We start from the raw sequence: 13,658 nt of genomic DNA, 5'->3' as shown, positions 1-13,658 counted from the left end.
TCAGTTACAAAAGGACAAATACTACATAGGGCCACTGTTGTAAAACGAGACTGACATGGGGGTTGAGGGAAGCCTGAGTAAGAGGGGATAAATAATGTACACTGCATTGAAACAGATATATGATTAGGCATTATTGTCTTGACAGGAGTCCAGAATGAAGGCTGCACAGTGGAGTGGACTTGCAGGGGAGGGATTGGTATAACAATGAAAGAATTTTTCTTTTACTTTTCAAAGAGAAGAGCAAATTGGGGGAGACAGAGTGGGTGGGGTGAAAAGTGCAACAATGAATGGATGGAAATCCAAAGTCTCTGTAAACTTTCATTAAAATTAATTTTTTTAAAGAAGAAAATGTCAGGGAGCTCTGGTGGTCGGTCTAGTGGCAAGAAGCTGCACTTCAATCCCAGAGGTACACGGTTCAAATCCACCAGATGCTCTGCTGGAGAAGGAGGGGCAATCTCCTCCTGTACCAGTCAGATTCTATTTGACGGTACACACACACACACACACACACACACAAACAAAAAACAAAACCCACAATAAAAAAAAAGAAATAAAATAAAATGTATGGAGATAGGACACATCCCTGACTGCCCTAGATGTGCCCACCAAGTTGTGTCAAGAAATCTGGAGGACAACCACCCAGCCAACTGACTGGAAGAGATCTATATTTGTTTCCATTCCAAAGAAGGGTGATCCCACAGAGTGTGAAAATGATCTAGCAATATCATTAATATCACATGCAAGCAAGATTCTGCTGGAAAGTATCCCAAAACAAAGGAACAGCACATCAACATAGAACTGCCTGAAGTTCAGGATGGATTTAGAAGAGGCTGTGGTACTAGGGATATTGTAGCTAATGTTAGATGGATCTTGGCTGAAAGCAGGGAATACCAGAGGAATATTTATCTGTGTTTCATTGACTATGCAAAGGCATGTGACTGTGTGGACCACAACCAACTGTGGCTGACTCTGAGAAGAATGGGAATCCCAGAACAGTTGATCGTGAGAAAACTTATACTTGGAACAGGGAGGCAATCATCAGAACAGAGCAAGGAAACACTGCATGGTTCTAAACTGGGAAGGGTGGATGTGTCCTATCTCCATACCTTTTCAATCTCTATGTCCTAATATTTTTCTCCCATGGTGGTCAGTTAAAATAGAAAAGCCTTCAATAAGATTGACTGACAAGCGGCAATAATAACATACTTAAGTGTAAAGATTGTGAATATAGTGCAGGACCAGAAAATGTTTTGGGTTGTCGTACTGAGCTCACCATGAACTGAAGCTAATTACAGTAGAAGATAGGACAGGATTCAGGTCTGTTGCTCATAGGGTCCCAATGACTCATATTTCCCTTGCCAGCACCTAACAACATCTTTGTATAATAGGGATTTCTGATGGCCTACTGGGTAGAGTTGTGCTGACAACCCAAAAGCAAGCTGTTCAAATTTAACAGCTTTTTCTTGGAAGAAAGGTCCGCAATCTCCTAAGTAATTTACAGCCTTTGAAAATCTGCTGGAGGGTTAGGTAGGAGTCATTTCTGACTCTATAGCACATCACAAAATCTTTCTATCATATGTTTAAGCCAATTCTTCATCCTTATATCAAGATACCACCTTTTCTGCCTAACTTTTACTACTAGGTCTCAGTTCAGTGTTACTTCTTCCAAAAAGCATTACTTGGGCCCAAATATTAACTAGCTCACAAAATGCTCTAACTAATCCTCTGATAATGCCTCCAATTATTATGTGCATCTCACTTTCTAACACCACATCAACCAGTAACAGGGTGAGGTTGTTTTACCTGAGTGCACATCACCAGGTGAAGTCCAATCAATGGGGATCTCATGGGTGTCTGAGTAAAACTGCTCCAGAGGGTCATCAATGACAGATTTTTAACCAGTAGGCCTCTATTCCAAGCACCCTAAAGAAGGATGTATTACTCTTCAAAGCTTCTGGTGAGCGACTGAGTGTACTGACCATATGCACCAGGATTCTGGTGCAGAGAGAAACTATGAATTTAGGGTGAAAAACTACAACTCTTTATGAACTAAGCAATCAAGTGAGCGCTTCAACATCACAAGAGGGTGAAACTGCAAACTATAAAAGAGGATACCTACAAGAAACTGTATCATAATTCTAAGATACGAAAGGTATTTAATGAGACGCACGGTTCAACTAGAGCCAGAAACAGGAAACAAGTCATGCAAAGAATCCACCAGAAATAAAAGAAAAATTTCAAAACTGTACAGGAAATTACCAAGATGAAAAGTCTCTGAAATTAGAAATGAGTAAGTTAGTTATATTTTTAAAAAATGGAATGTTGTTAAGTGCTGTCGAGTTGTAGGCAACTCATAGTGACCTATGAATGCAAGTCCTCACACTTGTGTGACTTTCATCCTTTCTTCAGGTTCACAGAGTTTCCAGAGGCAAGCTATTTATGGAAGTGGATGCCACTCCTGCTTCCAAGCTTGTTTTAATCGGGGGCACCACCAACACTGTCTGCCATGGGTAACCATTAACGCATCTGACACATCAGTGTCACAGTGTTCAGCTTGACAGCAAACACGAGTTACCTCTGTATGGCAAGTGGACACAACAGGGCTATACCACCTAGAAGAATGTTTGAACAATGCTGGCAACCTCTGGGCCAGAGACCTCCAGTTCATCTGGCAAGTCCACTCTGCTGACACCCACTTGTGACAAAAAGAAAGCCACAAGTGCCTGAGTGTTTCGTCCCGGCCTCTCTTCCCGAAGCCAGAGGCCCCTCCAGCTGACACTGAGACTCCCAGGACACAGCCTGATCTGGGGCCAATTATAGAATGAACAAATCAAAGGAAGGGCACTAGGGGAAGAACACACTCTCATGCTTGTGTATATTTTTCCTTTATGTATAAAATATCAATCTTTCTCTTCTTTCCACCATGTTCCACCTAGAGGACCCATGGCTTTTTTCCCCCTTATTTTGTACTCTCGAGTCAGATCCAATGGCACAGGAGAAGATTGTTCCCTGGTAGGTGGATTCAAACTATGTGCCTTCAGGACTGAAGCATAGCTTTTTGTCACTAGGCCAGCAGAGCTCCTCCCTTGATGACCCCTGGCTTTTTAATAAAAATCTATTTTACCCATTATCTTCAATTTAAGACTTTCCCTGGTTCTCACAAGAAGCATTAATATCTTTTTTTGTCCTAAATTATAAAAAACATTACTATATTTGCCTACATGTTCCTTCCTTTAAGCACAGAGGACTTTGGTAATTCAGTGGCAGAATTCCATTTCAAACCAATGTAACTACTTCTCACTATCAGTATATATGCGTGTGTGCTGCTATAATGCTAAGCACAATACAAAGCAAGATGACCTAAGAAGAAAGGCCTGGGAATCTAGTTCCAAAGATCAGCCACATCATCACAACAGCTGGATCCCCCACTGCACACAAGGTCAACATGAGACATGGCTGACTGAACAGCAACTTTTCTATTCCTTCAACTGAGTCTCAGTTCCTGATTCCAATAGCATATGGCACAACCTTTATTCAACAAAGATACCTAAGACTTAGTGCTGGACAAAACTGTCAAAGACCAAGTAGTAAGAAGTTCAGAGTAAAGTGAAAGAGCTATATGAAAGAGAAGTAGTGATGGGAGAGGAGTACAATAAGCTCTGTAAAGGCTGGGAAGGAAGGCCACTAGGGAAGCAAAGGCACAGAACAATTGAAAAGGAAGTAGAGCATAGAGGGGGCTATGGGAGCCTCTTCACAAGCTGATGGACCAATGACTTGATTGACTCTTGTAATATGAATTACAAAAACTTTCAGTAAATCTGGTAAGAAATTTAACAGGTATGCTATGTTACCTCTCTTATTACCGCTGACTGGGAACTCATATGCTGACTCATAGAAGACACACACCACACACCACATACCACCACCACCCCTCCCCCACTGGTTTTTCCAGGCTGTAAATGGCATCAGCGAAGATTACCTATCTTTCCCCTGCAGTGGTGCTGAGGGATTTAAACCACCAGCGAGAGAGGTGTCACCTTCGGGTTAGCAGGGCAACACTGTATGGACTATATCACGAGACCTCCCTGCTAGTTATAATAAAGTGAAAGAAATAGAGTTTTCAAAAAGTCTTACTGTGGACATTCTAAATGTATGTTTTCTTGCTCTCAAATTATGTGGAGTTATTCCAAACAGAGTTTTTTTAAAAAAGGAAAAATATAAACAAAAAGATATTAAAATTGACATTCTAAAAGTCTTGCAAATTTCTTTGATCTCTTGCAAAGGAGTATGCTAGAGTATCAACTGCTATTAATTTAATACCGAGCTTTTGAAGGAATGTCAAAGACTGCCCAAAGGGTTATTATTTAAATAGAGAATGCACATTTGATACTATTGCTCAGTTCAGATAAAAGAATCCAGAAATCTTTCAATTAAAAAATGCAAAAACAGTAAAAATGACTCACTAGAGCAAATAAAAAATGGGCGGGGAGGACAAATCAGGCAGTAGCATGTTTAATGGATCAACAGATATAATCTTGTGTTTAATTATTAACACCACCAATGTCTAGGTTAGCAAGTCACTGGTTATTCCAAACCCTGTACAAAAATTCAACAATTTCATTATCTGGCTGCTTCGTTTATCCTTTTCCCAGAGCCTCACATGCACCTAAGATCCACCTCACTAGCAAGCTACTTGGAGGATTAGCAATATTTGCAAATTGCAGAGTGAATATCCCTGTTTGAGTGGGAGGGAAGGACTTTCGATATGCTAATATTAGTTTAACAGCTCCAACTGAGCCTTTAAAAATTACTGGGAGAGAAGAGAAAGCAGGAATTATGTTCTTTGCAGTCCAGTCATTTTTGTTGTTTCATTCCTATGTGTATTACTTAGTGTAACATGCTAATATGCACTTAGAGCCAAGAAAGTGAATACTTACAATTAGATAAATTCCTGACAGTGATTAATGATATAAAAATGCTTATTTCCTTTTCTATGTATTCTAGGTAGTCAAATCCCAGCTCCCCTCTCCCAAATGAAGGGACTGCTGTTGGTGGTACCATCATGACTTACAACAACCTTGTAAACAACAACAAAACTGAACCCTGTCTTATCCTGTGCCATCTATGCCATCTGATACACTTGATGCCATTGCTGCAGTTACCACGTCAATCCATCTCATTTAAGACTTTCTCTCTTTCACTGACACTCTACCTTTCCAAGCATGATGCCCTCTCCAAGGAACAGCTTCTCTTAACATTATGTTCAAAGTATGCAAGATGAGATAGGCAGCATCATGATAGATGGAAAAGAGAATGAAACTGTCAACTTCATCTTGCTTGGTACTAGCAGTCAGGGAATAAGGAGACACACTCCACTGGGAAAATCTGCAGTTAGGGACCTCTCCAAATTATTGAGGACTAACGGGCATCTCATTCAAGCCAAAGTCTTTCCAATTACTTGTTATGCATCTAAAAGCTGGACAATGAATAAGGATGACAGAAGAAGAATTGATGCCTTTGAGCTGTGGTGTTGGAGAAGAGCTGGACATGGATGGCAAAAAAAACCAGATATGTCATGGAGAGGGTACAGCCAGAGAGCGCTTTGGAGGCAAGAATGATCTGACTGGTACAGGAGGAGATTGCCCCCTCCTTCTCCAGCACAGCATCTCATGGATTTGAACCGAGTACCTCTGGGATTGCACTGCAGTGTCTTGCCACTAGGCCACCAGAGCTCCCTTACTTACTCATTCTTTCAACTGTCCTAGTTACTCTAAAAGGAATGACTCTCATTTAAATTAAAGACATAATCAGATAGTGTGAAATGAAATGTTATTAGATGTCACTGCGTCGACTATGACTTTTAGCAACTGATCTGAACCTTGTAAAAAAATCACAAATTACTAAAGAGCAGACAAGACAGACTGACTCCCAAGCTACACTCTCCCAGTAAGAAGACAACCAGTGAACACTCTGAACACAAGAGATTCCATCATCTATAATCACTATAATGAGATTTTTAAACAGAATGGTACATAGCCTATGGGTTCAGGAATTTGTGTGAATTTTTTCCCTAGGATGGCGCAGGACAGGACTGGTTCAGATCTTTTGTTCATACGCTTGCTATGAGTCATACTTAACTCGATGGCACCTAACAACAACAAGAAGAAGGAAATAAGTATTAGGCTAGGAATTCTATTAGACCTTAAAAAATCTGATGCACCTGGAAGTGGAGCTATATTTATTTTGGTTTTGACGTAGCCCCAGATGACATGAGTTCTTCCTGACCAGGAAACCTAGTATGCAGCTTTGTCAACATGGACAGTGCAGTTGAAAGCTGATCTCAAATTCACTAGCATCAAGTTGATTCTGATCTTTCACTTGATTTTCTTAGACTGCAGAAGGAGAAAGACCATCTTTCTTCTATGGAGTCACTGGTGGATTTAATCCACTGGAGACACACGGCTTTATAGTTCAGCAGCACAACACACTATGGACTACACCCTAAGCCATGAGAAATTCTTGAAAGTAAGTCTTGAAAATAGTGCTGCCAATAAGGAGGCAGCCTTGTCTGATCTCCATTAATTAACTCCAGAGGGGTGAACAGCCCCATCGACATCAACAGCACAAAACCAATTCCTGTGAGGTCACATATATCAACCCACTTCCATCCTTACCTCTATAAATTCTAACACCAACTGTCCCTCCCTGAGCACTTACTGCACTGCTATGAGGGTTGCAGATCTGTTTCAGTGACTACACAGAATTCACAGGTACAACTATGGGGTTTATTAGGGGGTCACTATGAGTCATCTACGACTTGACAGAACTTAACAACAACAACAAAAACAAGGGAGCTCTATTGGCCTAGTGGACAGAAAGTGATCCTACCAAGCCAAAGGTGGGTGATTTAGCCTGCAGCCCTCCGGCTGGTTTTAATTTTTTTTTTTTTTTGTCAAATACTCTTCTAAGCAGTATAGCACTGGCCTGCCCATTTGCTGTACAGAGGTAACTCGTGGTTGTTGTGATACTGAACACTGTGAAACTGATGTGTCAAATGTGATAATGGTTACTCAAGGTGGACAGTGTTTGGTGGAGCTCCCCGATTAAAACAAGCTTGGAAGCAGGAGTGGCATCCACTTCTGAAACAGCTTGTCTCCGGAAACTTCTATGAACTTGGAGAAACTGGAAGTTATACAAGTGTTCAGGTCTTTCACTATGAGTCCTCTATGACTCGAGAGTATTTAGCAACAACAACAGTGGGGTTTAAGAAAGTAACAGACTACAATTCTTCAATCAGCACACCTTCTCAGGTGTGCTCATCAGCTCTTTGACCTGCAGGCCCATAGCTTTGGGCCAGTGTTACAAAGCTCTTTCAGTCCAGCCAATTACAAGGAGGCTTCCAACCTCCTCTCATCAAAGGCCCTTGGCTCTAGAAGGCAGAGAGAGACAGAGATAGAGAGAGACAAAGAGAGAGAATGAGAGAATATGAATATGTAGGGTGTGTTCCAGTTAAGCTCTCACTGATCTCTGGCTCCTCTTCTACTGCTCCTGCCAAGTCTCAATCCCTTTGCCTATCTTGTCTAGGGTACGAACCTTTGACCCCAAAGGACACGTACTGCTCACTTTCTCTTCTTTCTTGGTGGTAGTGAGAATCTGGTTTTCAATCCCTGAGCCTGCAAATTTAAGCCTGGCAATGTGGCTAAAATTAACCAAACCACTCATTAATAATTTATACATCTTATTTGCATACTCCCCCAAAAGGTGCTATTTACCTTATTGCTATTATTGGCATAATCCCATCTGACCCACTAGGGAAAGACAAAGCCAACAGTCACTTTGAATTAATCTACTGTATCACATGAGCCCAGTAATGTCAATTTCACCTTTGAATCTTATATGAGAGAGAATTTGAGTGTTTCCTTAATGACTGCTATCAATCATACCTCCCATCAACACACAGTCAAGTTATGGGAACCCCAAAACCAATCATGAAAACTCCTTAATTTGAAACTGTGTAGGTACCCTAACCACAGCCTTTTTGCCTGCTTTGCTAGTCCTGCCTATAACAGAGCTTGGAACCATACAATGAAATCCATGTCTATGATTCACACAGAACAACTTTCCTACATTCCAGAAGATCTGTTTTGTCCTATTTATGCCTTGATAAATGGTTTTCTATGGAATATGCTTGAATCTGGGATGTCTTTTTTTCTGCTACAACAGAATCTGTTATCAAATCTCTCTTACACACACACACACACACACACACAGACACACACACACACACACACAGAGGAGGGAGGGGAAGCAAAAGGGGGAGGGAGGGAGAAAGGAAAAGGGGGGGGGGGGAGAGACAGACAGGCAGGGTGGACAAAATGCTACTCCAGGGCTCAAATAATATAGTGTTAAACTAAATTTCAGCTTTAGATATGTTCTAATTCTAGATCAACCTAGAAGCCTAATAGCCATGTCTTTTCTCCCCCCTCATAACTGAAGAGACATTAGTACTGGGTTTCTGATTCACCTCACAATAATCACAGACAGCTCTTAGGCATGTTAACAATAGAATGAAGCTCTCTATCCATTAATAGCATGAGCATTCAAGTCAGATCTAGGCTCAACTTCTAGCTCTAGCTTACTAAATGCAGAACTGTTGGCCAAGTTTCTAACCCTTTTTAAGACTCAATACTTTCCTCTTTAAAATGAATGTCTCGTGGAAACTAAATCGCGTACATAATGCTATTAGTTACAGATACCTACAGCTAGAATTCAATGAACTACAGCTATTAGAACAATTCATTGTCACCTTAAAAATGTGTTATTGCTATTATGACAGAAACTCTTTATGCCTGCCCTAGGAAGGTATCTTTTATGTCTAATGCTTAGCAGCACCTACTGTATAAACACACAAAATGTGTTATATAAATAAATGAAATGTATCTGCTAGGTTTGCCAATTAGAAAGTCACTGCTCACCTAGGCCAAATCTGATTTAGTGAAGCATTTAGGGCACTGCAATGGGATCTATCTGACAACAGTGGCTGAGATATGTGAGTAGGGACTGACTGACCTCAGTTTTAAGGAAGTTAGCTTTCAAGGAAAGGAGAAAGACAGTAGACAGTTCAATGTGTGGTCAAGGAAAGACTGCTTTGAAATGAGAAATGCTGATTATAGAGTTTATAAGCCAAAAGGAAAGCACAAGGAGAAACTGAAAAATATACACTGAACACTTAGAAACCGAACTATGCAGACCTAGGGGAAAAAAATGAGACCAAGAAAATAAATAAAACACATTACTTACACCCGGAAAGAGGGTAAGAGTTAGTAACTATATTAAGTTTATCTATTGAGTGATAATTAAATGAATTTTTACAAAATTATACCTAAAAATAGCTTCAAATTTTTCCATAAAAGAAAAAAAAAGAATGCATTTACTTAGAATTAAAGAAACAGAGAAAAATTTGGATCAAAGTTTCTGAAGACTATTCCAGGTATGAGAGACTTGTGAAAAGGAAATGAGAGAAAACAGGAACTACAGAAGGAACTACATCCAAGCAGATATATGCACACCCATGTTTATTGCAGCTTTGTTCACAATAGCAAGGAGTTGGAAACAACCTAAGTGCCCATCAACAAACGAATGGCTAGAGAAGCTGTGGTATATTCGCACAATGGAATACTATGCTGCATTAAAAAACAAGGAACTCATGCAATATTATTCAAAATGGTTGACTCTGGAGAACATTATGATGAGTGAAATATCCCAGTCACAAAAGGACAAATATTACATGATGCCACTGTTGTAGAATGGGACTGTCCTTGGGGTTGGGGAGAGACTGAGTAAGATGGGTTCAATAATGTATACTGCACTGAAACAGAGGAGGGAGAGAACCGTTTAAAAGAGAGATATAACTGGGTATTTCTGTCATCACAGGAGACTAGAGCGAGGGCTACATGGTGGAGGGGACCTGGGGGAGGGTTTGTAAAACAATGAAAGAATCTTTTCTTTTACTTTTCCATAATTTTTGGACTCATGTACTTATAACTTGTTAGTCAAATTTGTGTCTTCTAGGTTGCAACACCCCCATGATACATCTTCAAGGATATGAACATGTACGGCCAAGCCCAATCTATAAGAGTGCATCTAAATTCCAAAATCAATCTCCATAATAGTCTATGTGTTTCCTACTGCCAAAGGGGCCCTTTAGAGTAGTGAGAGAAGATCTTCACCCTGAAACCCACAGCGTCCCTTTTCAGCAGGAAGTAGCTAAGAGAATACGCCATCCCCTTTTCCTTATGACTCAGGGTGAAGTCTCTCTCAGGGAGGAGTGATAGGGAATGGCAAAGGACACACTGACAAAGAAGATTAATCAGAACTGGCTTTGACAAGCACTGTGGCATTTGGACAAGAACAAACTGGGAGGAGGGTAGAGAGAATAGTGCAACAATGAATGAGTGGAAGCCCAAAATCTCTGTAAATGTTTATGAAAATTAATAAAATATAATTTTAAAAAAAAAAAAGAATCCACCTGAGGGGGAGGGGCAAAGAAAAAAAAAAAAAAAGAATCCACCTGAAATGAGCCTAGTAGTTGAAGCCCAATGAACATAAATCAATATCTCATACCAATTTTTTTTTACTTTCATATCTGATCAGACTTTCTGTGATAAGAAAAATATTACATAAACATGCATATACAATGAGATGGCACTACATATCCACCCAAATAGTCAAAACTTTATAAAGACCAGGGTGAGGATGAAAAGCAACAAGAGCATTCATATTCTTCTGATGAAAGTGGTTCAAAGACTACTGGTTCAAAAACCTAGAAAAACTCTTTGGCAATAGCATTAAAAGTAAACACTATGTCAGAGAGCTGGACAACGACCAGGGAGGACAGAAGGGTGCCATGGACTGCTAAGAAAACAAACAGATTCATTCTGGAGAGGGTTAAACCAGGCTGCTCCTTGGAGGCAAGGATTCTGAGACTTCGTCTGACATACTTTGGTCATATTGTAAGGAGAGACCGGTCCTCGGAGAAGGACATCATGCTTGGGAGGGTGGAGGGCAGGCACAGGAGGGGAAGGCCCTCTGGGAGATGGATTGATTCGGTGACTGGGGCAATCGGGATAAGTGTGTTGGAGACAGTTGAGATTGGCACAGGACAGAGCAGAGTTTAGAGCTGTTGTACATAGGGTCGCATGAGTCGCAAGCAACTCGACAGCACAAAACAACAACAACAACAACAACAACATGTGTAATTTAAGATGAAGAAATTTCAACCATATGCAAAAAAAATTATGCATATGTTTACTGCAACGTATGTAGGAGAACCTAAGTGATGGAGGGGGACGCTCATTAATATTATAATGAATAAGTAAATCAACTGGACGACAATCACACAATAGAACACTATGTTGTTGTTATGAGCCATTAAGTCACCTGCGACTTAGTGACCCTATGTACAACAGTCCTAAACCCTGCTCTGTCCTGTGCCAATCTCACTGTCTCTGACACATCTACTCCCATTACCCCAGTCACTGAATCAATTCACCTCACAGAGGGTCTTCCTCTCCTGAGCTGTCCCTTCACCCTCCCAAGTATGATGTCCCGTTCCAAGGACTGGTCCCTCCTTGCAATATGTCCAACTTATGTCAGACGAAGCTTCAGAATCCTTGCCTCCAAGGAGGCATCTGGTTTCATCCTCTCCAGGCCAAACCTGTTTGTTCTTTTAGCAGTCCATAGTACATTTAATACTCTTCTCCAACACCACAGCTCAAAGACATCAAATTTCCTCCTATCATCCCTAGTGATTGTCCAGCTCTCTGATGCATAGCAGGTGATTGCAAATACCATGGCCTGCATCAGGCGCATCTTAGTCTCCAGACTGACATCATGGCTCTTCAATACTTTAGAGAGGTCTCTAATAGCAGACTTACCCATCACAATAAGTCTTTTAATTTCCTGGCTGCTGGTGCCAAGAGTGTTGACTGTGGACCCAAGCAAACTAAGAGTGTGAATAATCTCAATCTCTCCATTATCCATCATGATGCTGCCAATCGGCCCAGTGGTGAGAACACCATAAAACAAAGAAAATGAGTAAACCAGAACTGTACAACATCAATTACTGCCTCAGAAGTCCAATGGTGATGCGTCACAGCTGAGCTGGAATTGACTTGCTAGCAGTATGAATTTTCGAGATACAACATGAATAATCTTATCAATTTGATAAGTGAAAGCTAAGACAAATTGTATATGCTGTATCATTCCACTTACTCTTTAACCATTATTAGAAGTCAGAAGAGAGTAAAAGAAATAAAGGTTGAGTTGTGTCCTCCAAAAGTATATGTATTAAATGATACAATGTGAAAACTATATAATAATTCACTATGATCTGAAAACTCAAAGAAAGCAAGCTTAGAGAGAGGATCTAAGTACTACCAATAAAGAACTGCCAGCAGTAGTAATGTGCCATTGAGTTGCTTGTGATGCACAGCGAACTTGTTGTATACAATAGCTCTGAGCTCTGCCCTATTCTGAGCCAATCTCACCATATGACATATCTACCCCTATAACTCCAGTCACTATGTCAATCCTTATCATCCAGGGTCTTCCTTTCCTGCACTGTGCTTAAAAGCATGATTTCCCTTTCCAAGAATTGGCCCCTCCTGGCAATATGCCCAAAATATATGAGGTGGTGCTTCAAAATTCTTGTCTCCAAGGAGCAGCTTGGTCTCACCCTCTACAGGGCAGGCCTGCTTATTCTCTTGGCAGCCCATTGAATGTTCAAACGCTTCACCAGCACCACAACTCAAAGGCACCGATTCTTCTTCTATCATCCACAGTCACTGTCTAATTTTCTGATGCACACCTTAGTCTCTAGACTGATACTGTTTCTCTTCAGCACTCTGGAGAGGTGCCTGATAAAAAGATTTTCCTAATCCAATTTGTCTTTTGATTTCCTGACTGCTGGTGTTAAGAGTGTTGATTGTGGAATGAAGCAAGATGAAATTGTTAACAATCTGTATCTCTTCTCTATCATGATGCTACTTATTGGCCCAGTGGCGAGAATTTTTGTTTTCTTGATGTTGAATTTCAACCCATATTGAAGACTGCAGCCCTTGACCTTCTATAGCAAATGATTTAAGTATTTCTGTTTTGACAGGCAAGGTTGTGTCATCTGTATAACACAGGTTGCTGATGAGTCTTCCCCCAATCCTAATGTCACACTCTTCCTCAAAAAGTCTAGCCTCCCAAATGATCTGTAAAAGATATGGATACAAGATGCATTCCTGACATACACCTTTCCTGATTTTGAACCATGCAGTGTTTCCTTGCTGTGTTCAGACAACTGCCTCCTGGTCTAAGTTTCACATGAGCACAATTAAATGTCTTGGCGTTCCCGTATTTCTCAAGGTTAGCTACAATTTGTTGTGATCCACACAGTCAAATGCCTTTGCACAGTCCATGAAACACATATAGACATTCCTCTTATACTTCTGCTTTTACCTAAGATGCATCTGACATTGGCTCCAATGTCCCTAGTACCATGGCCTCTTCTATATCCAGCTTGCACATAGGTATGAGTGATACAGTTCAATAATTTTCACACTCTGGATAATCCTTTTGCGGAATGGGAATAAATATGCATCTCTTCCAGT

Source organism: Elephantulus edwardii, unplaced genomic scaffold, assembly GCF_000299155.1.
Source record: "Elephantulus edwardii isolate Elephantulus edwardi_28Jun2011 unplaced genomic scaffold, EleEdw1.0 scaffold00081, whole genome shotgun sequence".
NCBI classification, from domain to species: domain Eukaryota; kingdom Metazoa; phylum Chordata; class Mammalia; order Macroscelidea; family Macroscelididae; genus Elephantulus; species Elephantulus edwardii.
Note: the sequence above shows the minus strand (reverse complement) of the source record.